The following is a 23,979-nucleotide window of genomic DNA, read 5'->3' as shown; positions in this document are numbered from 1 at the left end:
CTTTCAAAACAGAGGTTTGGCATGACTAAACAAGCAGATCTTTCTCCCTCGTTCCCAGTCTCTCTTTCTCTCTCTCCCCTCCTCCTCCCCATTCTCTCTCCCTCCCATTATTTCTCGCTCTCGTCAGATTATCCCTCGTTGGGCTTGTTATGAGCACCTCATTAGCATCGGTGGGAGTGGAGCCGAGATAGATGTGGAGAAAGAGAGCGATATGAAGCACGTGCCGGGCCACGAGGCTGCTCAGGAAACAGGGCTGACCCGGATTCTGGCATGACTCTACAGAGGAGCAGTGCTACGCCACGCTAAGATGTAACACACAGTGACAGGCCCCTGTTACTGAATCACCCTCCAAGCCTCTGCTCCTTCCATCAGATCTCCACTGTGAGCACTCCACTCCCACAATGTCGGATTGGGCTATCAATGCTGGGTTGGGTTGGGTAGGCCAACTTCTTTGGCAATAATCATAGGCAGTCCTAACATAATATGTGTGCGGTTCAGTTTGTGTGCAGCACTACCACTCGTTACCCTGGCACCCGTGCAAGGGAGTGGTCTAAATGTGGAATGAGCATTGCATTTATTAACTGTGAGCCCAGCACAGCGAGGAAAAAACAGACACACAGTGGTAAAACCAGTGAAGAGATGGGGCTGGGGCTCCATGCTGTATCCTGGCTCCCAGGGCAGATGCAAGCCCAGCAGGGTCCAGGGTAAATAAACACGCCTGCTGCCTGGGTGTGTAGAGGAACCAACGGGGAGGTTCACTCCAAACCACAGGGGGGGCTCTTCCCTAGTGTGTTTACGACCAGGAAACAACCAGACAAGCTGTGCACATAACATATTACCAACACACACAAAAACACGGCCACAAACAACGCACACAAACGGACTAAAAGGAAGTTAGACAAGAGCGCGTCGGTAAGCAAAAAAACGTTGGCTTGGGGAAGAGGATTAAAAGCACTAAGCTAGGCATTTTGGCAGCAGCCCCTGAGAGTGTTCTAAGTGGGTTAAAGCAGATCCCTAGCTTCATAAGCGCTCTGCCCTTGCCCTCCTCCTCTGTGTCTGCCAGGCCTTACCTAGGATAGGAGTCCAGTGAAGGAATGCGACTACATGGGGTCCGGTTTTGATTAATTATGTGTAAAGACACCTAGCTACACAATTTGACATGCACACATACAGAGAAACACACAGAAAAACATGGGCACACTCTGCCTTGCCCCGAGGTGTTACGGGTTTTACAGGGTCCTGCTCTTCCTCTCTCATACCTAGCCTAATGTGTGGAAGCTGGGTAAGGCTGGCCCAGTGAGACCTTCACCCTCCCCAATCTGCCTGTTCCCAGTCCCAAGGACCAGAGTAATGCTGACTGTGTACCGTTCTACTTCTAACCTCTCTGTGTGTTGTTATCACTGGGTACAAACACTCTGTGCCAGCGCAGCTCCCAAGGCAAAACACACACTGTACAGACACACCAACTTAGTCTTTGTAGACAAATGTGTGAGAGACTAATCACACAACACAGACACACACACACAGACTGCTTTCCTGCTGTTTCTAAGACAGCTTGGCAACATGAGGATATACTGTAACTGTACAGCTGCCTTGGTTACATGTACAAAACCCCTGAGCACAGAGCAGAAGCCTGGGCTTGCCTGCCAAAGCAAGGCAAACTGAGTACAGTGGCACTACTGAGACTGAACTGAATCACTGGAGAAAAAGACTGTACAAACGGAAACTATAGCGAAAGAGATGAAGAATGCAGCGTGGGCATTCAACCAAGCAAACAGCGTTAAAAGCACTCCCCTGGCACAGCACAGCTTTAGGACAGTTACAGTTGAAGTCGGAAGTTTACATACACTTAGGTTGGACTCATTAAAACTCGTTTTTCAACCACTCCACACATTTCTTGTTAACAAACTATAGTTTTGGCAAGTCGTTTAGGACATCTACTTTGTGCAGGACACAAGTAATTTCTCCAACAATTGTTTAGACAGATTATTTCACTTATAATTCACTGTATCACAATTCCAGTGGGTCAGAAGTTTACATACACTAAGTTGACTGTGCCTTTAAACAGCTTGGAAAATTCCAGAAAATGATGTCATGGCATTATTTTAGTCATTTAGCAGACGCTCTTATCCAGAGCGACTTACAGGAGCAATTAGGGTTAAGTGCCTTGCTCAAGGGCACATCGACAGATGTTTCACCTAGTTGGCTTTAGAAGCTTCTTATAGGCTAATTGACAATTTGAGTCAATTGGAAGTGTACCTGTGGATGTATTTCAAGGCCTACCTTCAAACTCAGTGCCTCTTTGCTTGACATCATGAGAAAATCAAAAGAAATCAGCCAAGATCTCAGACAATTGTAGACCTCCACAAGTCTGGTTCATCCTTGGGAGCAATTTCCAAACGCCTGAAGGTACCACGTTCATCTGTACAAACAATAGTACGCAAGTACAAACACCATGGGACCACGGAGCCGTCATACCGCTCACGAAGGAGACGCGTTCTGTCTCTTAGAGATGAACGTACTTTGGTGCGAGAAGTGCAAATCAATCCCAGAACAATAGCAAAGGACCTTGTGAAGATGCTGGAGGAAACAGGTACAAAAGTATCTATATCCACAGTAAAACGAGTCCTATATCGACATAACCTGAAAGGCCGCTCAGCAAGGAAGAAGCCACTGCTCCAAAACCGCCATAAAACCGCCAGAATACGGTTTGCAACTGCACATGGGGACAAAGATCGTACTTTTTGGAGAAATGTCCTCTGGTCTGATGAAACAAAGATCGTACATTTTGGAGAAATGTCCTCTGGTCTGATGAAACAAAAATAGAACTGTCTGGCCATAATGACCATCGTTATGTTTGGAGGAAAAAGGGGAATGCTTGCAAGCCGAAGAACACCATCCCAACCGTGAAGCACGGGGGTGGCAGCATCATGCTGTGGGGGTGCTTTGCTGCAGGAGGGACTGGTGCATTTCACAAAATAGATGGCATCATGAGGAAGGAAAATTATGTGGATACATTGAAACAACATCTCAAGACATCAGTCAGGAAGTTAAAGCTTGGTCGCAAATGGGTCTTCCAAATAGACAATGCATACTTCCAAAGTTGTGGCAAAATGGTTTAAGGACAACAAAGTCAAGGTATTGGAGTGGCCATCACAAAGCCCTGACCTCAATCCTATAGAACATTTGTGGGCAGAACTGAAAAAGCATGTGCGAGCAAGGAGGCCTACAAACCTGACTCAGTTACACCAGCTCTGTCAGGAGGAATGGGCCAAAATTCACCCAACTTATTGTGGGAAGCTTGTGGAAGGCTACCCGAAACGTTTGACCCAAGTTAAACAATTTAAAGGCAATGCTACCAAATACTAATTGAGTGTATGTAAACTTCTGACCCACTGGGAATGTGATGAAAGAAATAAAAGCTGAAATTAATCAGTCTCTCTACTATTATTTTGACATTTCACATTCTTAAAATAAAGTGGTGATCCTAACTGACCTAAGACAGGGAATTTTTACTAGGATAAAATGTCAGGAATTGTGAAAAACAGAGTTTAATGTATTTGGCTAAGGTGTATGTAAACTTCCAACTTCAACTGTATACACACACACACACACACACACACACACACACACACACACACACACACCACTCCCTTATCCTGGCCAAGTGAACAGAGGCAGGTAGTGAACTAAGGTGAATGGTCACAGTCTATTCAGACGGTGTTATAAAGGAAGTCTATGGTAAAAGACACACAGGAGCAAGGTGTGGCTTTTTCCAATGCAGAGCAGCATTGTGGTGTGTGTGTGTGTGTGTGTACTTCTAGCTTGTATGCTCTTACAAAGCCCTTCTCTGGCAGGCTAATGTAGGAAGAACTCCCACCCAGAGCTGTCAAAATCTAACCTTCAGTGTCAAAGGGTCGATCCCCCTTTAAAATGAAAATGTCCTCTCTGCAACATGTGTTTCTAATACAGAGTAACCAGGATTATTTATGTCTGCTTGTTGATTCTAAGCTCGCAGCATCAATCAAAGGGACCGTTCTAAGTCCTGCAAGAAATCCCAGCCTCCCAGAGCCATCTCGGGCATCTCTGAAATGGAATTCGGTCAGTAATAGCCCAGCAAAGGTGTGCAATAAACCGGTTTCTTTAACCAAGGGTTTTCCGGCAGGCAGGATAGATACAGTGGGGGACCATACTATTTATCAGAGTATGCTCCACACTCAAAGTTACCCAATACAAATGTAGAACATGTTAAGTTTAAAATATAGCGTGAGCCTAGGGCGTGGTGGTACCACACTCATGAGCACACAACATACACTTGCAAAGACACAGGTACACATCCCACTGAACAGACAGCAGCATGTAGCCTGACCTCAGTGAAACTATGTGACTACTGAGTGAGAAAAAGAGAGTGAAGAGAGGGGGGAAAGGCCAGAGAAAGAGAGAAAAAAAGAGAAAGAAAGACAGTGCCTAGAGACTCCCCATGGGGCTGCCAACATTCCTGGAAAATCCAGACATGGGAACCACTGGAAAAACACAACAGAGTGTGAGTGTGTGTGCATGTGTGAGTGTGGCCAAATAACTTCTTAAAATTAAGCACATTGGGGCCTCCTGAGTGGCGCAGCGGTCTAAGGCACTGCATCGCAGTGCTAGAGGCGTCACTACAGACCCGGGTTCGATCCCGGGCTGTGTCACAACTGGCCGTGATCGGGAGACCCATAGGGCGGCGCACAATTGGCCCAGCGTCGTCCGGGTTAGGGGAGGGTTTGGCCGGGGGGCTTTACTTGGCTAATTGCGCTCTAGCGACTCCTTGTGGCGGACCGGGCGCCTGCAGGCTGACCTCGGTAGTCAGTTGAACTGTGTTTCCTCCGACACATTGGTACGGCTGGCGTCCGGGTTAAGCGGGCAGGTGTTAAGAAGCGCGGTTTGGCGGATCATGTTTCGGAGGACGCATGACTCAACCTTCAACTCCTGAGCCCGTTTGGGAGCGATGAGACAAGATCGAAATTGGGGAGAAAAAGTGGGTAAAATAAACAAATAAAAAAGGAAGCACATTAATCCGCTTTACAAGGGGTGTAGAGCCTAACTGGCATACATAAGCAGCGCGTGAGTTTCAAGTTTGGGGAAGATCATTATCACCATAAAAATACACCTTTATAATAAAAGCATAATTGCATTTGCGATCACTTTTGATAATGGTGTTTTCCGCTAATGGAACATTCACGCTTATAGCCTACTACCATGTGCGCATTGCTGCGCTTATACTGTGAAGAAATAAACTATTAGGCTATCAACATTTTAAGCTAAACGTTCTGATCCGTTGCGTCAGCCCCATTGTGTAAAAAAGGTTTTTTGATGCTAGTGGTTGTATTCATTTGGGATCTATCGCATCCGACAACTGTCCCAGACTATATTTATTTCTCGCACAGAATAGTTCAACTTTTGTACTATGTGGGATAGCAGATTAACATAGGTTAGTACTTTTGCTGTTCATTATGCCTACTCATCTTGTTGGCTGACGAAAAGTAAATGTGGACAGTTCTTCCAATATCTTCAATATGCACCTCGGAATTGGATAAGGACGCGCGCACTTGCATCCCCGATGTGTCTGTCTTCACTTGTAGCCTGTGAGAAAGACCCGATCCCGTGATGGAGAGCCATGTGAGTGAGAGGTGATTCGGAGCGCGCAGCACTCAGGTATAAGGGCACAATGGCCACAAAAGGCATGGATATTTTTAGGGTGCATTACGGCCACACAAAGGGGATGCCGCCATGAAACTTTAGGCTTATCAAGTCCTTGTCAAATTGTGAATGAGTGACTGATGTAGTGTGTACAGCCTGCGCAAAAAACAAAGCAGAGCTCATGCCTTTCAAGCAACTTTTTTCAAATTATCAGAGTCGCATTATGCAGCCTTACAATGTAGTAAAAATCTAAACATATAGCCCAACGTTTTTAGAACAACTAAAGTTACATTAATAACTCTAAAAATTAAGCATATAGGAATACCTATTTCTTTGTTAACCGCTCAACACAGAATAGCCGCATGTGTGCACTCAATCAAATCGTTTGGATAAAATATCCTTTCTATTCTATTTATTCAGCTTTGTTCAATTGTATTCTTCATACTATAAAATAATGCCACGGAATTCTAAGCAAATCTTGTCTGCTAAATGAACTAGTGTAGCCCACAGCCATTTTGCATAGCCAGATCAGGACCTAACATAAGGACATCTCAGAGTATGTTATTCTGTTCTTCTGAAATAAGACTACATTTTCTTCATATCATGCTTCTTTAGAACTGTCAAATTTTTTTTGGGATTTATTGTGAAGGTGTAGGCTATATTACATGGATTTATTACACTTTTTTTTAATGCAGATGTACCAAAGGTCTGGACCCATTCCGAAATGGACATTGGGCTTTCCCACCCGGACCCGATATGCATAAATTAATTGTTAAATATATAGACCCGTTCTAAACCTTGACTAATCTGTTACCGGTACGCCCTGTATATAGCCTCGTTATTGTCATTTTATTGTGTTACTTTTCATTTTATTTTTTACTTTAGTATATTTAACTCTATTTCTTGAACTGCATTGTTGGTTAAGGGCTTGTAAGTAAGCATTTCACTGTAAGGTCTACACCTGTTGTATTCGGCGCATGTGACAAATACAATTGTATTTTATTTATTTGAACAGACCCAAGGATAACTAGACCTGTTCCGTATAGATCTGGTCAGATCCAGACCCGGTCAAGTCAGAGTGAGTGAAGCAGCAGAAGTCAATTTGTAAGCTACTTTGTTAACCAGGGGCGAGACGCTCTAACAGGTTGAGGGGCCTTGCGGTGCGTGTACTGAGTGTGAGTGACGTGGTGCAAGGAGGGAGGGAGAGCCAGCAATCAACCATAGACTAACTTCTAGCTTGTTATAGCTAGGTTATTTATTATCCAATATGATTACCAACCATACATGACCAAAAGTATGTGGACACCTGCTCGTCAAACATCACATTCCTTTGCTGCTATAACAGCCTCCACTCTTCTGGGAAGGATTTCCACTAGATGTTGGAACATTGCTGCCAGGACTTGCTTCCATTCAGCCACAAGAGCTCGGCCATGGAAACCCATTTCATGAAGCTCACGACGAACAGTTCTTGTGCTGACGTTGCTTACAGAGGCACTTTGGAACTCTGTAGTGAGTGTTGCAACCAAGGACAGATTATTTTTACACGCTACATGCTTCAGCACTCGGCGGTCCCGTTCTGTGAGCTTGTGTGGCCTACCATTTCACGGCTGGGCGTTGTTGCTCCTAGACATTTCTACTTCACAATAACAACACTTACAGTTGACCAGGGCAGCTCTACCAGGGCAGACATTTTACAAACTGACTTGTTGGAAAGGTGGCATCCTATGATGGTGCCACGTTGAAAGTCAATGAGCTCTTCAGTAAGGCCCTTCTACAATGTTTGTCTATGGAGATTGCATGGCTGTGTGCTCGATTTTATACATCTGTCAGCAACAGGTGTGGTTGAAATAACTGAATCCACTCATTTGAAGGGGTGTCCACATACTTTTGTATATATAGTGTAGTACCCGTCTTGACTGCATCAAACTGAGAGAAGCCAGTTAGCTAAGCTAGCTAAATTAGCTAACTAGCTACGCTAATTAAGGCCGCGTGCGCGTTCTCCCTGTCCTACAGTTACAAATAACAACAACTCCATTCAGATGATTAAGTAGCAGCCTACCTGTTGGCTCTTGGTCGTTGTAGCATATCCTTCTCATTTTACTTTTAATTCCATCTTCCATTGATTAGATCATCTCCTAACTTGCTTTGCCACACACGGAGGCTCTACGACTGTAGCGCCGCTTAAATGACTTATGATTGGCCAACAACAAGCTACACGAGCCACTCTGTATAGGCTACTCTCGTTGAGCAGTGGCGACATACTGTTAATGTTTTATCCACAACCCTCTGTCCATCGCCGTTCTAATCTACAATGAAGCCAAAATGTTTCCAAACTGGAGAGTTAAACGATGATGGAGGATCCTCCTATTCTGGTTTCTCGACACCCCCACTCGCCATCGTACAGAACTAGTTCCCGCCTGCGCCTCACGAAAGGATAGTTTGAAATGTGCCAGTTAAGATTAGAATTTTGATTACAACATGTGTATAGGCTGTAGTTGTTTTAACGGAATAACCTACAATGTTTTTTCAGATCAGATTTAATCAACAGGCAATGCCATACAACGTAGGCATAGCTATAGGCCTAGTGTTTTTATTTTGTAATTTTTGTTTGTTTTTTGTATTCATTCTGGTTCACAGTGTGGATCAAACCGAGGTCCCCGTTCGGTACGAATCCGTGTACCATTCCACCCCTACTGTATGGGCCAGTTTGGCCTCTGGGCTGGCTACAGACATCCTTTTCACCTCCTTTCATCCACCCTCTCACCTCTCTTTCTGGAGTTATTAGCCAATCCATCTCTCCCTCTCCCACGATGATAACAGGGCCTACTGTTCCAGAGAGAAATCACAACTTCCCTCACTTTCCTCTCTCCATCACTCTCAGGCCCACTCCTAGGGGACAGGAACAAAGTTGTCAACAGTGCACAATTATGTATCTTTCTCTCATACACATTCATAGACACACACCTAAACATTTGTCATCATTAGTGTAGCGCCACTGGCCCAGAGAGACATGCACACAAACAAACAAACATCACTAGGAGAGACAACAGCCCCACCCGCCAAAACAACAACAATTAGCCTATGTCTCCCTCAGAAACCCCCTTCTCTCTCCTGAACACACAGGGGTCTTATATCCACATAGCAGCAGCTCCATCCCACCAAATCGGATTTAGAAATGGGGAAGAAAAAAAATGGGGAAGAAAAATGCACATACTGATACAGTACCATAAAATCTGGCCAAATGGCATTCATGGAATGACCACATGCTACACCCAATTCACATTAAAAGAATGACACTACAGTTGAGACAGAATCTGACCTATGGGGAAGTGGACTGGACTGCACAAACGCATACAGGGTGGGAGAGACCTTTGCATGCCTCTAGACACATTCCAGAGCAAAAGAAAGAGAGAGAGGGAAAATAAAGAATGAACAAGGGAGAAAAAAAAACTAGTAGAGACAGACAGACAGACAGACAGACAGACAGACATGGGTGTGACTGGCCAGCTCCCAAACGGAAACATCCTCAGAGACAGAGGAAGTGGAATCATGCAAATGACCACAGCTTCCTGGTGCTGTTGGGTTGTACCCATTCATCCATTCCAATATGTTATCAATGCATACTTAAAAACATAGCTTGAACCATAACTGGAACAGTTGATGTTGTCTTTTATTATATCCTGACCTGGTGGATTCTAGTCATGCCTACTGTCTGATTCACCACGACAGTCATCTCCCTGACCACACAGACCAGTACACACTCACTACTTCCTGCTGAGCACACTCACATCCTGTCCTAAAGCCGGACCTCCACTCACGCAATGGGAAGGGCCAGGGCGAGGGTAAGCAAGAGCCCAACAACTCATCTCCCAATGAAACACAGATGGAACCAAGCAAAGATCAAATGTCCTGCTGCCCCCTCCTCATCCAGTAAGCAAACCAGCATGCAAGCACACACACACACACACACACAGTGTCACTTCAATGCTCCAGAACACAATCATGGGAAGCTCCATCATACGCTGTCAGTCATTCACTCAAGTAACCCGGTTGAAGCAGCTTTGCACTTCTCAAAGCTCTACCAAATGTCATTCATGGAATGACCACATGCTACACCCAATTCACATTAAAAGAATGACACTACAGTTGAGACAGAATCTGACCTATGGGGAAGTGGACTGGACTGCACAAACGCATACAGGGTGGGAGGGACCTTCGCATGACTCTAGACACATTCCAGAGCAAAAGAAAGAGAGAGAGGGAAAATAAAGAATGAACAAGGGAGAAAAAAAAACTAGTAGAGACAGACAGACACACAGACAGACATGGGTGTGACTGGCCAGCTCCCAAACATCCTCAGAGACAGAGGAAGTGGAATCATGCAAATGACCACAGCTTTCCTGGTGCTTTTGTTGTCAAAGCTCTACCAATAAGTGATGACATGATGATCCCGACCTTGTGTGGGGGTGTACAAGTCTAATTCAACCCCTCCTCAAGCCATAAAAGAGAGAGAATCAGCTGTTTCCTTTTCCCTTCATCCAGGATTTCCTCCTCTCTCTAATATTTCTCTCTCTGCATGAAAGGGCTCTTTGTGGAAGTCCCTTTACGTCTTAACTCTCACACTGTCTGTCCGTTAAGGCTCCATGTGCAAGAACACGGTTTGAGACAGACATGAAACAGGTGAAATAACAAGACAGCTAGGCTTGCTAGCTCTTCTCCTTGGAAACAGCAGAGGAACCCATTCAAAAGGCAAGGCAAATACAGAAGAAAATAAAAAAGTGAAGAATCACAAAGCAAGTTGCCTCAGCTGCGTAACATATCCTAATGGATTGGGGAAATGCATTCCCTGGAGATCTGCATGCATGATTTGTACATCTGCCTCTTCTATTGATTCAGCATAGCATCGGTTTTGAAATGTGAATTACCTAATTAGAACCAAGGAGGATATAACGGGGCAAAAATCGGTTCATGTTAAAATCTGCACACCAGTAAGGGCTTAGGACATTTTAGCTTGACATTTGTTGTTCCAGGCCTAGGCTATAGCTTTATCTGACGGAGTTACTCCTACATGTTTGGCCTTGACTACAGCGTGAGAACTCGGAGATAACCTCAAGAGGCAGACCTATCCTTTCATATGGCTCTCGGGGTGTGAAAATGTTTTTCCCAGTCTTACTGTGTCTAACCAACGCAGGGGTTGCGTTAACGCAGAATTCTGCGTTTTTCCACGCAGAAATATCTTGCTGTGTTTTCTAAACGCAGATCTAAAATGCTTCTTGTTGCAATATCTGCTCAGACTAATTTTGTGCTTCAGTTGCCATTGTGCACCGAATTCACCAACGGGCATTCTATCAGCAGACCACGCACTGACTGATGTGTAGCTACTTTTCTCCGGTACTTTTCTCGGTAAAATGAAAGATTAAAGGGAAATGTCAAACTTCATATCCATCATCTCCAGAACCACCCCAACATCAACATGTGGAAATGGCACGTTTCTATGTTTTGTAGTAAAAAAAGATAGAGAAAGATAAGTGTTTTCAATGACATCAACCAATTAGTAGGCAATGCCTACTCACAATTGGTCAAAATCACAAGAATCACATGATGTCATTGGAAACATCCTTCTATCTTTTTTACTACAAATCACAGAAACGCACCATTTTCACATATGTTGCTGTTCAAATCAAATCAAATTTTATTGGCCACATGCGCCGAATACAACAGGTGCAGACATTACAGTGAAATGCTTACTTACAGCCCTTAACCAACAGTGCATTTCTTTTTAACAAAAAAAGTAAAAATAAAACAACAACAAAAAAAGTGTTGAGAAAAAAAGAGCAGAAGTAAAATAAAATAACAGTAGGGAGGCTATATATACAGGGGGGTACCGGTGCAGAGTCAATGTGCGGGGGCACCGGCTAGTTGAGGTAGTTGAAGTAATATGTACATGTGGGTAGAGTTAAAGTGACTATGCATAAATAATTAACAGAGTAGCAGCAGCGTAAAAGGATGGGGTGGGGGGGCAGTGCAAATAGTCCGGGTAGCCATGATTAGCTGTTCAGGAGTCTTATGGCTTGGGGGTAGAAGCTGTTGAGAAGTCTTTTGGACCTAGACTTGGCACTCCGGTACCGCTTGCCGTGCGGTAGCAGAGAGAACAGTCTATGACTAGGGTGGCTGGAGTCTTTGACAATTTTGAGGGCCTTCCTCTGACACCGCCTGGTATAGAGGTCCTGGATGGCAGGAAGCTTGGCCCCAGTGATGTACTGGGCCGTACGCACTACCCTCTGTAGTGCCTTGCGGTCGGAGGCCAAGCAGTTGCCATACCAGGCGGTGATGCAACCAGTCAGGATGCTCTCGATGGTGCAGCTGTAGAATTTTTTGAGGATCTGAGGACCCATGCCAAATCTTTTCAGTCTCCTGAGGGGGAATAGGCTTTGTCGTGCCCTCTTCACGACTGTCTTGGTGTGTTTGGACCATGATAGTTCGTTGGTGATGTGGACACCAAGGAACTTGAAGCTCTCAACCTGTTCCACTACAGCCCCGTCGATGAGAATGGGGGCATGCTCAGTCCTATTTTTTTTCCTGTAGTCCACAATCATCTCCTTTGTCTTGGTCACGTTGAGGGAGAGGTTGTTGTCCTGGCACCACACAGCCAGGTCTCTGACCTCCTCCCTATAGGCTGTCTCATCGTTGTCGGTGATCAGGCCTACCACTGTTGTGTCGTCGGCAAACTTAATGATGGTGTTGGAGTCGTGCCTGGCCATGCAGTCATGGGTGAACAGGGTGAACAGGGAGTACAGGAGGGGACTGAGCACGCACCCCTGAGGGGCCCCCGTGTTGAGGATCAGTGTGGCAGATGTGTTGTTACCTACCCTTACCACCTGGGGGCGGCCCATCAGGAAGTCCAGGATCCAGTTGCAGAGGGAGGTGTTTAGTCCCAGGATCCTTAGCTTAGTGATGAGCTTAGAGGGCACTATGGTGTTGAATGCTGAGCTGTAGTCAATGAATAGCATTCTCACGTAGGTGTTCCTCTTGTCCAGGTGGGAAAGGGCAGTGTGGAGTGCAATAGAGATTGCATCATCTGTGGATCTGTTGGGGCGGTATGCAAATTGGAGTGGGTCTAGGGTTTCTGGGATAATGCTGTTGATGTGAGCCATGACCAGCCTTTCAAAGCACTTCATGGCTACAGACGTCAGTGCTACGGGTCGGTAGTCATTTAGGCAGGTTATCTTAGAGTCCTTGGGCACGGGGACTATGGTGGTCTGCTTGAAACATGTTGGTATTACAGACTCAGTCAGGGACATGTTGAAAATGTCAGTGAAGACACTTGCCAGTTGGTCAGCACATGCTCGGAGTACACGTCCTGGTTATCCGTCTGGCCCTGCGGCCTTGTGAATGTTGACCTGCTTAAAAGTCTTACTCACATTGGCTACGGAGAGCGTGATCACATAGTCATCCGGAACAGCTGGTGCTCTCATGCATGCTTCAGTGTTGCTTGCCTCGAAGCGAGCATAGAAGTGGTTTAGCTCGTCTGGTAGGCTTGTGTCACTGGGCAGCTCGCGGCTGTGCTTCCCTTTGTAGTCTGTAATAGTTTTCAAGCCCTGCCACATCCGACGAGCGTCAGAGCCAGTGTAGTATGATTCAATCTTAGTCCTGTATTGACTCTTTGCCTGTTTGATGGTTCGTCGGAGGGCATAGCGGGATTTCTTATAAGCGTCCGGGTTAGAGTCCCGCTCCTTGAAAGCGGCAGCTCTACCCTTTAGCTCAGTGCGGATGTTTCCTGTAATCCATGGCTTCTGGTTGGTGTATGTACGTACGGTCACTGTGGGGACGACATCATCAATGCACTTATTGATGAAGCCAGTGACTGATGTGGTGTACTCCTCAATGCTGTCTGAAGAATCCCGGAACATGTTCCAGTCTGTGCTGGCAAAACAGTCCTGTAGCTTAGCATCTGCGTCATCTGACCACTTTTTTATTAACCGAGTCACTGGGGCTTCCTGCTTTAGTTTTTGCTTATAAGCAGGAATCAGGAGGATAGAGTTATGGTCAGATTTGCCAAATGGAGGGCGAGGGAGAGCTTTCTATGCGTCTCTGTGTGTGGAGTAAAGGTGGTCCAGAGTTTTTTTCCCTCTGGTTGCACATTTAACATGCTGGTAGAAATTAGGTAGAACAGATTGCTGGAGATGATGAATATGAAGTAGAACAATTCTGAAGTTTCTTTTTAACTTCAAGCAAAACATTAGGAAATGTATCTGGCTACCTTCTTTCTATGATAAACATTAGAAATATGATGGCCATGCATCGTTTCTGCAAAAAATACCTTGCTTTTTCATTGTAGGCTAATTGCATTGTGTGGCTGCTAGCCAAATAATGTTGCACTTCTGTTGCCATCTGATGAACGAAGCTATTTTCTGCCCAATGTGTTGCACTAATATACACTATATTACCAAAAGTATGTGGACACCTGCTCATTGAACATCTAATTCCAAAATCATGCGCATTAATATACAGTTGGTCCCCCCTTTGCTGCTATAACAGCCTCCACTCTTCTGGGAAGGCGAGATGTTAGATGTTAGAACATTGCTGTGGAGACTTGCTTCCATTCAGCCACAAGAGCATTAGTGAGGTCGGGAACTGATGTTAGACGATTAGGCCAGGCTCGCAGTCGGCGTTCCAATTCATCAAGGTGTTCTATGGGCTTGAGGTCAGTGTAGTGAATGATTGAATGATTCAACACCCCAGAGAACGAGTTTCCACTGCTCCAGAGTCCAATGGCGGCGAGCTTTACACCCCTTTACCCGACGCTTGGCATTGTGCATGGTGATCTTAGGCCTGTGTGCGGCTGCTCGGCCATGGAAACCCATTTCATGAAGCTCCCGGCGAACAGTTCTTGTGCTGATGTTGCTTCCAGAGGCAGTTTGGAACTCGGTAGTGAGTGTTGCAATTGAAGACAGAGGATTTTTACAGGCTACGCGCTTCAGCACTCGGCGGTCCCGTTTTGTGAGCTTTTGTAGATGTGTGTATTGTTGTGAATTGTTAGATACTACTGCACTGATGGAGCTAGGAACAAGAAATTCGCTAGACCCGCAATAACATCTGCTAAATATGTGTGTGTGACCAATAAAATGTGATTTGATTTTGTACGGCCTACCACGTCGCAGCTGAGACGTTGTTGTTCCTAGACGTTTCCACTTCACAATAACAGCACTTACAGTTGACCGGGGCAGCTCTAGCAGGGCAGAAATTTGATGAACTGACTTGTTGGAAAGGTGGCATCCTATGACAGTGCCACGTTGAAAGTCACTGAGCTCTTCAGTAAGGCCATTCTACTGCCAATGTTTGTCTACGGAGATTGCATGGCTGTGTGCTGATTTTATACATCTGTCAGCAATAGGTGTGGCTGAAATAGCCGCATCCACTCATTTGAAGGGGTGTCCACACACTTTTGTATATATAGTGTACTTTCTGTGAAGAAAAATCATAGTTGCATGCCCCTGATCCCTCTATTGAAGCAAAATAACACTGTTGACTTTCAATATAAAACACAGGTGAAATGGTTTCAAACACAGATTTTTTGATGGTCTGCATTTTGAAAATGCAGATTTCTGAACTCCACCGCGACCTGTGTACATAATGTTCTCCATTGCCTTGACATTTCAGTGCTCTGCCATCTGTACATCACTAAATGGACAGCCAAATGCAACAGTCCTGTTTAAATCACACTATGTACCTTTGTAGCCGTGTCTAAATGCTTTGTGCTGGGATTTTTCTGCCATTGAATACATTGGGCCACCTAAGCGTTTTTTCGGGACGCCTAAATCCAAACAGTGTGTTTTTTAAAATACATTTACGGGATGGAAAAATGCTTTCAGTGTAAACTTCAACTACTAAAACCGGATAAAGTACAGTGAGGGTAAAAAGTATTTGATCCCCTGCTGATTTTGTACATTTGCCCACTGACAAAGAAAAGATCAGTCTATAATTTTAATGGTAGGTTTATTTGAACAGTGAGAGACAGAACAACAAAAAAATCCAGAAAAACGCATGTCAAAAATGTTATAAATTGATTTGCATTTTAATGAGGGAAATAAGTATTTGACCCCTCTGCAAAACATGACTTAGTACTTGGTGGCAAAACCCTTGTTGGCAATCACAGAGGTCAGACGTTTCTTGTAGTTGGCCACCAGGTTTGCACACATCTCAGGAGGGATTTTGTCCCACTCCTCTTTGCAGATCTTCTCCAAGTCATTAAGGTTTCGAGCCTAACGTTTGGCAAATCGAACCTTCAGCTCCCTCCACAGATTTTCTATGGGATTAAGGTCTGGAGACTGGCTACGCCACTCCAGGACCTTAATGTGCTTCTTCTTGAGCCACTCCTTTGTTGCCTTGGCCGTGTGTTTTGGGTCATTGTCATGCTGGAATACCCATCCACGACCCATTTTCAATGCCCTGGCTGAGGGAAGGAGGTTCTCACCCAAGATTTGACGGTACATGGCCCCGTCCATCGTCCCTTTGATGCAGTGAAGTTGTCCTGTCCCCTTAGCAGAAAAACAGCCCCAAAGCATAATGTTTCCACCTCCATGTTTGATGGTGGGGATGGTGTTCTTGGGGTCATAGGCAGCATTCCTCCTCCTCCAAACACGGCGAGTTGAGTTGATGCCAAAGAGCTCGATTTTGGTCTCATCTGACCACAACACTTTCACCCAGTTCTCCTCTGAATCATTCAGATGTTCATTGGCAAACTTCAGACGGGCCTGTATATGTGCTTTCTTGAGCAGGGGGACCTTCCGGGCGCTGCAGGATTTCAGTCCTTCACGGCGTAGTGTGTAACCAATTGTTTTCTTAGTGACTATGGTCCCAGCTGCCTTGAGATCATTGACAAGATCCTCCCGTGTAGTTCTGTGCTGATTCCTCACCGTTTTCATGATCATTGTAACTCCACGAGGTGAGATATTGCATGGAGCCCCAGGCTGAGGGAGATTGACAGTTATTTTGTGTTTCTTCCATTTGCGAATAATCGCACCAACTGTTGTCACCTTCTCACCAAGCTGCTTGGCAATGGTCTTGTAGCCCATTCCAACCTTGTGTAGGTCTACAATCTTGTCCCTGACATCCTTGGAGAGCTCTTTGGTCTTGGCCATGGTGGAGAGTTTGGAATCTGATTGATTGCTTCTGTGGACAGGTGTCTTTTATACAGGTAACAAGCTGAGATTAGGAGCACTCCCTTTAAGAGTGTGCTCCTAATCTCAGCTCGTTACCTGTATAAAAGACACCTGGGAGCCAGAAATCTTTCTGATTGAGAGGGGGTCAAATACTTATTTCCCTCATTAAAATGCAAATCAATTTATATCATTTTTGACATGTGTTTTTCTGGATTTTTTTGTTGTTATTCTGTCTCTCACTGTTCAAATAACCCTACCATTAAAATTATAGACTGATCATTTCTTTGTCAGTGGGCAAACGTACAAAATCAGCAGGGGATCAAATACTTTTTTCCCCCTCACTGTATATTCCCAGTCATGTGAAATCCATGGATTAAAGCCTAATACATTTACTGATTTCCTTATATGAACTGTAACTCAGTAAAATCTTTGAAATTATTGCATGTTGCGTTTATATTTTTGTATAAATATCGGTTAGGGTCCATTATCTGCTACCTGGACTTTTGTAGAATTGCAGGAAATTGGTTAGAAAAAATAAAATAATAATAATTATCTAAAATCCAGCCTCGCCGCCTGCCCACTGCCACACCCCCTGCCACGACCACCACCTATGCACCCTTTTTTATGCAGAAAAACCCCTGTTGTATTGAGACTTATAGCCCTAACAGTAACCTTACTAAGTCCTATAACCCTGTTTAAAACCTTTGTGGACAGTGGGGCATTTCTCCCTCAGTGCAAGGAGGATGCTGGTCTGTGGCGAGGAAGGGCTACTCAACATCTGTGTTTATCCTCCAGCTAAAACCAACAGGCTATATTTACCCCAGTCAAACAGCCTGGGGAAGCCTGCAGGGGAAGAAACACTGGGTCTGGGAGATGTGCTCGCTCTCCCTCCCGGCTGAAAAGTGAATCAGATAGCTTTATTAACACCTAGGGGGTTCATGCCAGAGGGAGTGAGGAGAAGGGATGATGTTTTATGACAGTAGAGGAGCCATAAAGTAGATCCTCATTTTAACGAACATCCTGCTCCTTTTTCTGTAACTCAAACTGTTGAAACTGTCATACATGCTGAGTCACAGACAGGCTTCAAGGGAGGCCAATACTTCAAAGAGATTCTGTGAGCAACACTGGTGCAGGTGGGTTAATGCCAATTGCATGTGCATGCCATGTATTTATATTTTAAGATTACAACATCAATAGCAGCTATAAACACTATTTATTTACTCAGGATGTGAGAGGGATGTGCTCAAATTAAAAACAATGCACAAATGTATGACGCTCTCTCCAGCATGACGAGGGCCAGATGGTATCCCTAGCCTGAGGCTGCTTCCTCCTCTCTGAGCTGTGATGCTACACTAATGAGCATGATGGATCCGTCTGTCTGCCGCATCTTATGTGAAGCTGTGCAGTATATTGTTTATTTCTATTAACCTTTATTTAACCAGGAAGTCCCCAGGGGTTAGGGAAAAACCTGGCAAGAAACAGTCTAGATCTAAAATTACAAACATTGGGAGGACTGCCAGTGTGGTGGTTAGGACTCAAACTGTGCTGTTGGAATAGCTGAAACTGAAAAATACTAAGTGGAAGAAAAATAAATAATCTATAGGGCTTGTATAGTCTAGTTTTTTTTAGAAGACACCTGACACTCAATCCATGTTTGATACATTTTATGAAAATGGTTTTGTTACCTCAACAGCTGAGTAAGAGCGTACACTTGAGAACCAGTTGAATCATGGGTCTTTATCTTCAAAAAGCACAGACTTCGATGAGTCATTAAATGAGAGGGGCGTGAATCACAAAGTTTACAGGGAGCATGCAACTGGGGTGGCCCAGATACAATCCCCTTTGTACTGTAAATTCTTTTTTTATAATGTAGGCCTACTCAGAGAGCAAGAAACTACGGCATATTCCTCGAGATCATTTAGAACTGTTCCTTATGGTACTACAATGAGAAGCACTACTACGGGGTCCCAAGTGACCACAGAGGCAAGCATTATTTTGAAATAGGCAAGCTTTTTATCTCCAGAGGTGATTTAAGTCAATCATTTTAAAGCCGCACAGATATTTTAACTTTGAAAGGCAATAAAGGCAGCATACAGTGGCTTGCAAAAGTATTCACCCCCTTGGCATTTTTCCTATTTTGTTGGGGTTTGTATCATCTGATTTACACAACATGCCTACCACTTTCAAGATGCAAAAATAATTTTTTCTTGTGAAACAAACCACAAATAAGACCAAAAAAAAAAAACCTGAGCGTGCATAACTATTCACCCCCCCCCCAAAGTCAATACTTTGTAGAGCCATCTTTTGCAGCAATTACAGCTGCAAGTCTATTGGGGTATGTCTCTATAAGCTTGCCACTGGGATTTTTGCCCATTCATCAAGTCAAAACTGCTCCAGCTCCTTCAAGTTGGATGTCCAGCAATCTTTAAGTCATACCACAGATTCTCAATTGGATTGAGGTCTGGGCTTTGACTAGGCCATTCCTAGACATTTAACTGTTTCCTCTTAAACCACTCGAGTGTTGCTTTAGCAGTATGCTTAGGGTCATTGTCCTGCTGGAAGGTGAACCTCTGTCCCAGTCTCAAATCTCTGGAAGACAAACAGGTTTCCCTCAAGAATTTCCCTGTATTTAGCGCCATCCATCATTCCTTCAATTCTGACCAGTTTCCCAGTCCCTACTGATGAAAAACATCCCCACAGCATGATGCTGCCACCACCATGCTTCACTGTGGGGATGGTGTTCTCGGGGTGATGAGAGGTCTTGGGTTTGCGCCAGACATAGCGTTTTCCTTGATGGCGAAAAAGCGTAACTTTAGTCTCATCTGACCAGAGCACCTTCTTCCATATGTTTGGGGAGTCTCCCACATGCCTTTTGGCAAACACCAAACGTGTTTGCTTATATTTTTCTTTAAGCAATAGCTTTTTTCTGGCCACTCTTCCGTAAAGCCCAGCTCTGTGGAGTGTACGGCTTAAAGTGGTCCTATGGACAGATACTCCAATCTCCGCTGTGGAGCTTTGCAGCTCCTTCAGGGTTATCTTTAGTATTTTTGTTGCCTCTGATTAATGCCCTCCTTGCCTGGTCCATGCGTTTTGGTGGCGGCCCTCTCTTGGCAGGTTTGTTGCGGTGCCATATTCTTTCCATTTTTTAATAATGGATTTAAATGGCGCTCCGTGGGATGTTCAAAGTTTTTTTTTTTTTTTTTTTTTATAACCAACCCTGATCTGTACTTCTCCACAACTTTGTCCCTGGCCTGTTTGGAGAGCTCCTTGGTCTTCATGGTGCCGCTTGCTTGGTGGTGCCCCTTGCTTAGTGGTGCCCCTTGTCTGGTGTTGCAGACTCTGAGGCCTTTCAGAACAGGTGTATATATACTGAGATCATGTGACACTTAAATAAAGTCCACCTGTGTGCAATCTAACTAATTATGTGACTTTTGAAGATAATTGGTTGCACCAGATCCTATTTGGGGGCTTCATAGCAAAGGGGGTGAATGCATATGCACGCACCACTTTTCCGTTTAGTTTTTAGAAACAAGTTATTTTTTCCATTTCACTTCCCCAATTTGGACTATTTTGTGTATGTCCATTACATTAAATCCAAATAAAAATCTATTTAAATTACAGGTTGTAATGCAACAAAATAGGAAAAAACACCAAGGGGGATGAATACCTTTGCAAGGCACTGTATATGAAATGGACTAAACCTAAATAAAACTATCAAATTTAGCAATTCAGCAACTGGCAACAATAAGTAGTCATGAAAATAAATATCCAGAAACATGTAAATGGCATAATGTCACATTTTAGCGAGTGCATTTTAGGGAGTGCATTTCACTGCAGTGCATAACTTCACTTGTTGACCCAAACAGCAGCCTACCCTATGACCTAAGCATGATCAACCCTCCAGCAGGTCACCAACCGGTGAGACCACTGATGACGACATGAGAATTCCATGAAGCAGTATCAACCAGGTCATAGCCTGCCCTACTGTTTCAAGACTTTGCTTCTCTGTTTACCAAACATAACACCTCTTAGTTTTGGTTTTGATTTGAGAACATTTGTCAAATATTTTGATCAAACATGAGACATTGATAGAAATTCCCTGATGGAAATGATCCAAAACTAAGTGTTTCAATTAAGCACTTCTATCTTTCATAGATAAGCACCTGTAAAGTTGAAGCAGTAGGGATGAATGAGGGGATCTGAAGTTGGAATCTGAGGCACCTGGCTGTGGTTATTCAACATTACCTGTGGTATTCAGAACATCACAAGTATGCACTGCCTTTCTAATGTAATTACCTTCAAATTAATCGAATAGGCTCCTATTTTCATCCCTGAGGAAACTGCAGACGTGATTAGTGTAACATCAATGAGCTGATCTGAAACACCCTCTGTTCTCAGAAGCAGGGAAGTTAGTGGACTTGACCTTTTCTTGCAGGTACTGGCATTATCGTCATTCTAATAATTACGGAGAAAGCAACCAAAATAAATTGTTACGCGCTGTCATATCTATGCTGCCCCCTGCATGAAAGGTATATCCTAATATTTGATGTGTTATTTCCTGCGGCATTCAGTGCACAGGCATTTGGACTAATATACGAAGACACGCAGAAGCTTCACTCCCCTTTCCCACTGCACCGCACACACACCCACCCACCAGATTACTTTGAACAAAGCAGATAACTTTGAATCAAGAGGATATTTTAACATCACAAACAAACTCCATTCCAGAGATATGGGTAAACTACAACTGCCTAGCAGATAAGATGGGTTAGGTGGCAGACACAACTGATCTTAACATGTCACAATGACAGCTGATCAACATTGACACTAATGTGTAAAAACAGGTCTGCATGGCCTGCTTAACTAGCATTCTGTTCAATTACAAAAAAATATTGGAGCACTTATTTGAGGTTTAAGTTTCCATGACTGAATGAAATATGATTGAATGAAATCAGTAAAACCACTTATGAGGGATTTAGTTAATAAAATTATCTAGCTAGCTAACTAGCTAGTATGCTAGCCAGAGTCACCCATACAAGGAACACCAATTTTCAGTGACCAAGTTCGTTAACTAGCTAGTTTATAAGATTTTACCCATGAATCACCGAACACATTGTCCTAGGCTGCCAAACACGAAACGTGTAACTAGCCAACACAAATCCCTTAAAGAAAACAGTGTGTTTACATGAAACATTTTATGGACAATTCAGTCAAAACTAAACCAACCCACATTAGCAACTTCCTACTGCAGCACTTTTCAAAATTCAAAGCTCGTTCAAGCTAGCTGGCTTGGTTACATTCCCAACTGTTGTTGTGTTTCACTTAACGAGACAATGATGCCATTGTCTGGAACTTGTAGTTTTACTATTGTCGCTTGTGATTAACTCAAGTAAAATAATTACAAACCCTGAGTATGCACAATACTATGCGCATGCGTATTAAACACCGCGGACAGGGAAGGATCGGGCATTTTTTTTGTTAATAAAACATTATTTCTGAGACAGATATACCATCTTTTTAACTGGTTACTGTATAATATGCGTCTAGGTGAGACGTATATTCACTGCATGTTTAGATATGTGCAACAACGATCAAAAAAGAACCCGTAGTATGCAAGTTGTTGACTGTATAGCAGGCTTGTGAAGTTAGCTCGCGATGTCCAGTTGCAAGTAGTGAGCAATTGTAGCTACCATTACCTCGCTAGCTAGTTGACTCGCCACTTTTCAATGTTGTTGAGGAGCCTTAACTATTACTAAAACTACTTTTGAAATACGACTTGGGAATGTTTCTTACCTACAGACGTTCTCGTACTTTCGACGAACTTATATCCCTTTAGAAATCCCCAATCTTAGGAGAAACATTAATTGACCAATAGTGGACAGCTTGTTTCTATCCGGCTTGCGACGTTGCCAGGAATGCTCTCTCGGAGTCCGATCACACAAGCCAGCCGAAACCACGGTTCTGCGCTAGCACACGATCTCACGCCGCAATGCGCCTGTGCGAGCATGTTTGTTGTAGTACCGATAGTAACATATGAAGGGCAGTATTCTACAACCATACATTAATTGCATTGAACATAGACATGTTAGTATGGTCATTGCAAAAATGCAATGAGTGCTGTTGCAATAATGTCTCGAAAAAACAACAGCGCTATTCAGAAATACGCAGTTACATTTTGGGGGTATAAAGGTAGCTAGCTACATTGTGCCTGTTAATCATTTTGCACCACGTTAATTGTCTATTTTGGGTTGTTGTCATATAGTTGGAGCCTACTTATTGGTAAATAGCGTAACCTTGTGGTAGTCAATTATAATCAAAGCATTTTTACACGTCAATACAAATAGAGGCATACAGCGTTTTATTATTTTCTTTTGGACATTACTGAAAACAAATCCCATCATCTGCACCTTATATGCTGCGGCCACTATGACGCAAAAGTCTCGTTTTACTATTAAGCTGCATTACATTATTGCTACGTCATAATAGTCGTGCCAGAATAAATATATAAGTCCAGTTTTTCAAGGAAATAGAATAATGTAGTCTAAGTGAAAAAGGGATAAGGTGCAGCATGACGTCAATGAGAGGGATAGTTCCAGAATGGAAATATTTTCTTCCGCAGCTGAAACAAACTTTAAAGGTATGGCCTAACTCACTCTTGATTTGACATTTTGACGTTTATCATACTTGACTAGTTCTGACGTCATAGGAATTGTTTTACTATTCCATAAGAAACGAATTGGAACTCCCATTCTTCTTCATCATCTTCATTCAAATCTAATTTATGATCATGATCTCATCATCATCATCGTCGTCATTACAAGAACTTTACCATTCTTTTTAATAGGAAGTGTGTGGAGGAAGAGACAGCCCTGTATCTGGATGCTACTCCCGCAATGCAGTTCCGATACTCCTGTGCACAGAACTACATACAGTGCCTCACCGCCAACTCAAGCCTCAGTGGCACTGTGGTGGTGGGCTTCCAATGGGGACACTCCATGACCTCGTATTGGGTGAGAAGGGGGCATTAAATGGGGATTTACATATGTAAATTTAAAGATAATACTGTGTATAATAAAATGCAGTGCCTAACATTAACATTTGATTGATCCTGTTAGGCCAGGGCAATTAGTTCCAGGGC

The 23,979-nt window shown here is 43.8% G+C and overlaps 1 protein-coding gene across 2 annotated transcripts in view; it reads right to left on the bottom strand.

Moving 5' to 3' along the window:
- sipa1l3 (signal-induced proliferation-associated 1 like 3) overlaps positions 1-22,787 on the bottom strand; it is a 106,739-nt gene extending 83,952 nt beyond the window's left edge. Inside the window, exons 1-2 of one of the 2 annotated variants that reach the window (XM_084147488.1) lie at positions 22,635-22,787; positions 8,444-8,568 (exon numbers count right to left, since the gene is read on the bottom strand). The gene's annotated coding sequence lies outside the window, so the exon portion shown is untranslated. The remainder of the gene's footprint in view (positions 1-8,443; positions 8,569-22,634) is intronic. The other variant, XM_084147489.1, reaches the window with a different exon arrangement.
- Positions 22,788-23,979: the final 1,192 nt, after the last annotated feature.

The sequence above is a fragment of the Coregonus lavaretus genome (genome assembly GCF_964263955.1).
Source record: "Coregonus lavaretus genome assembly, chromosome: 30".
Taxonomy (NCBI): Eukaryota; Metazoa; Chordata; class Actinopteri; order Salmoniformes; family Salmonidae; genus Coregonus; species Coregonus lavaretus.
Note: the sequence above shows the minus strand (reverse complement) of the source record. Positions and strands in the feature narration are given on the sequence as shown.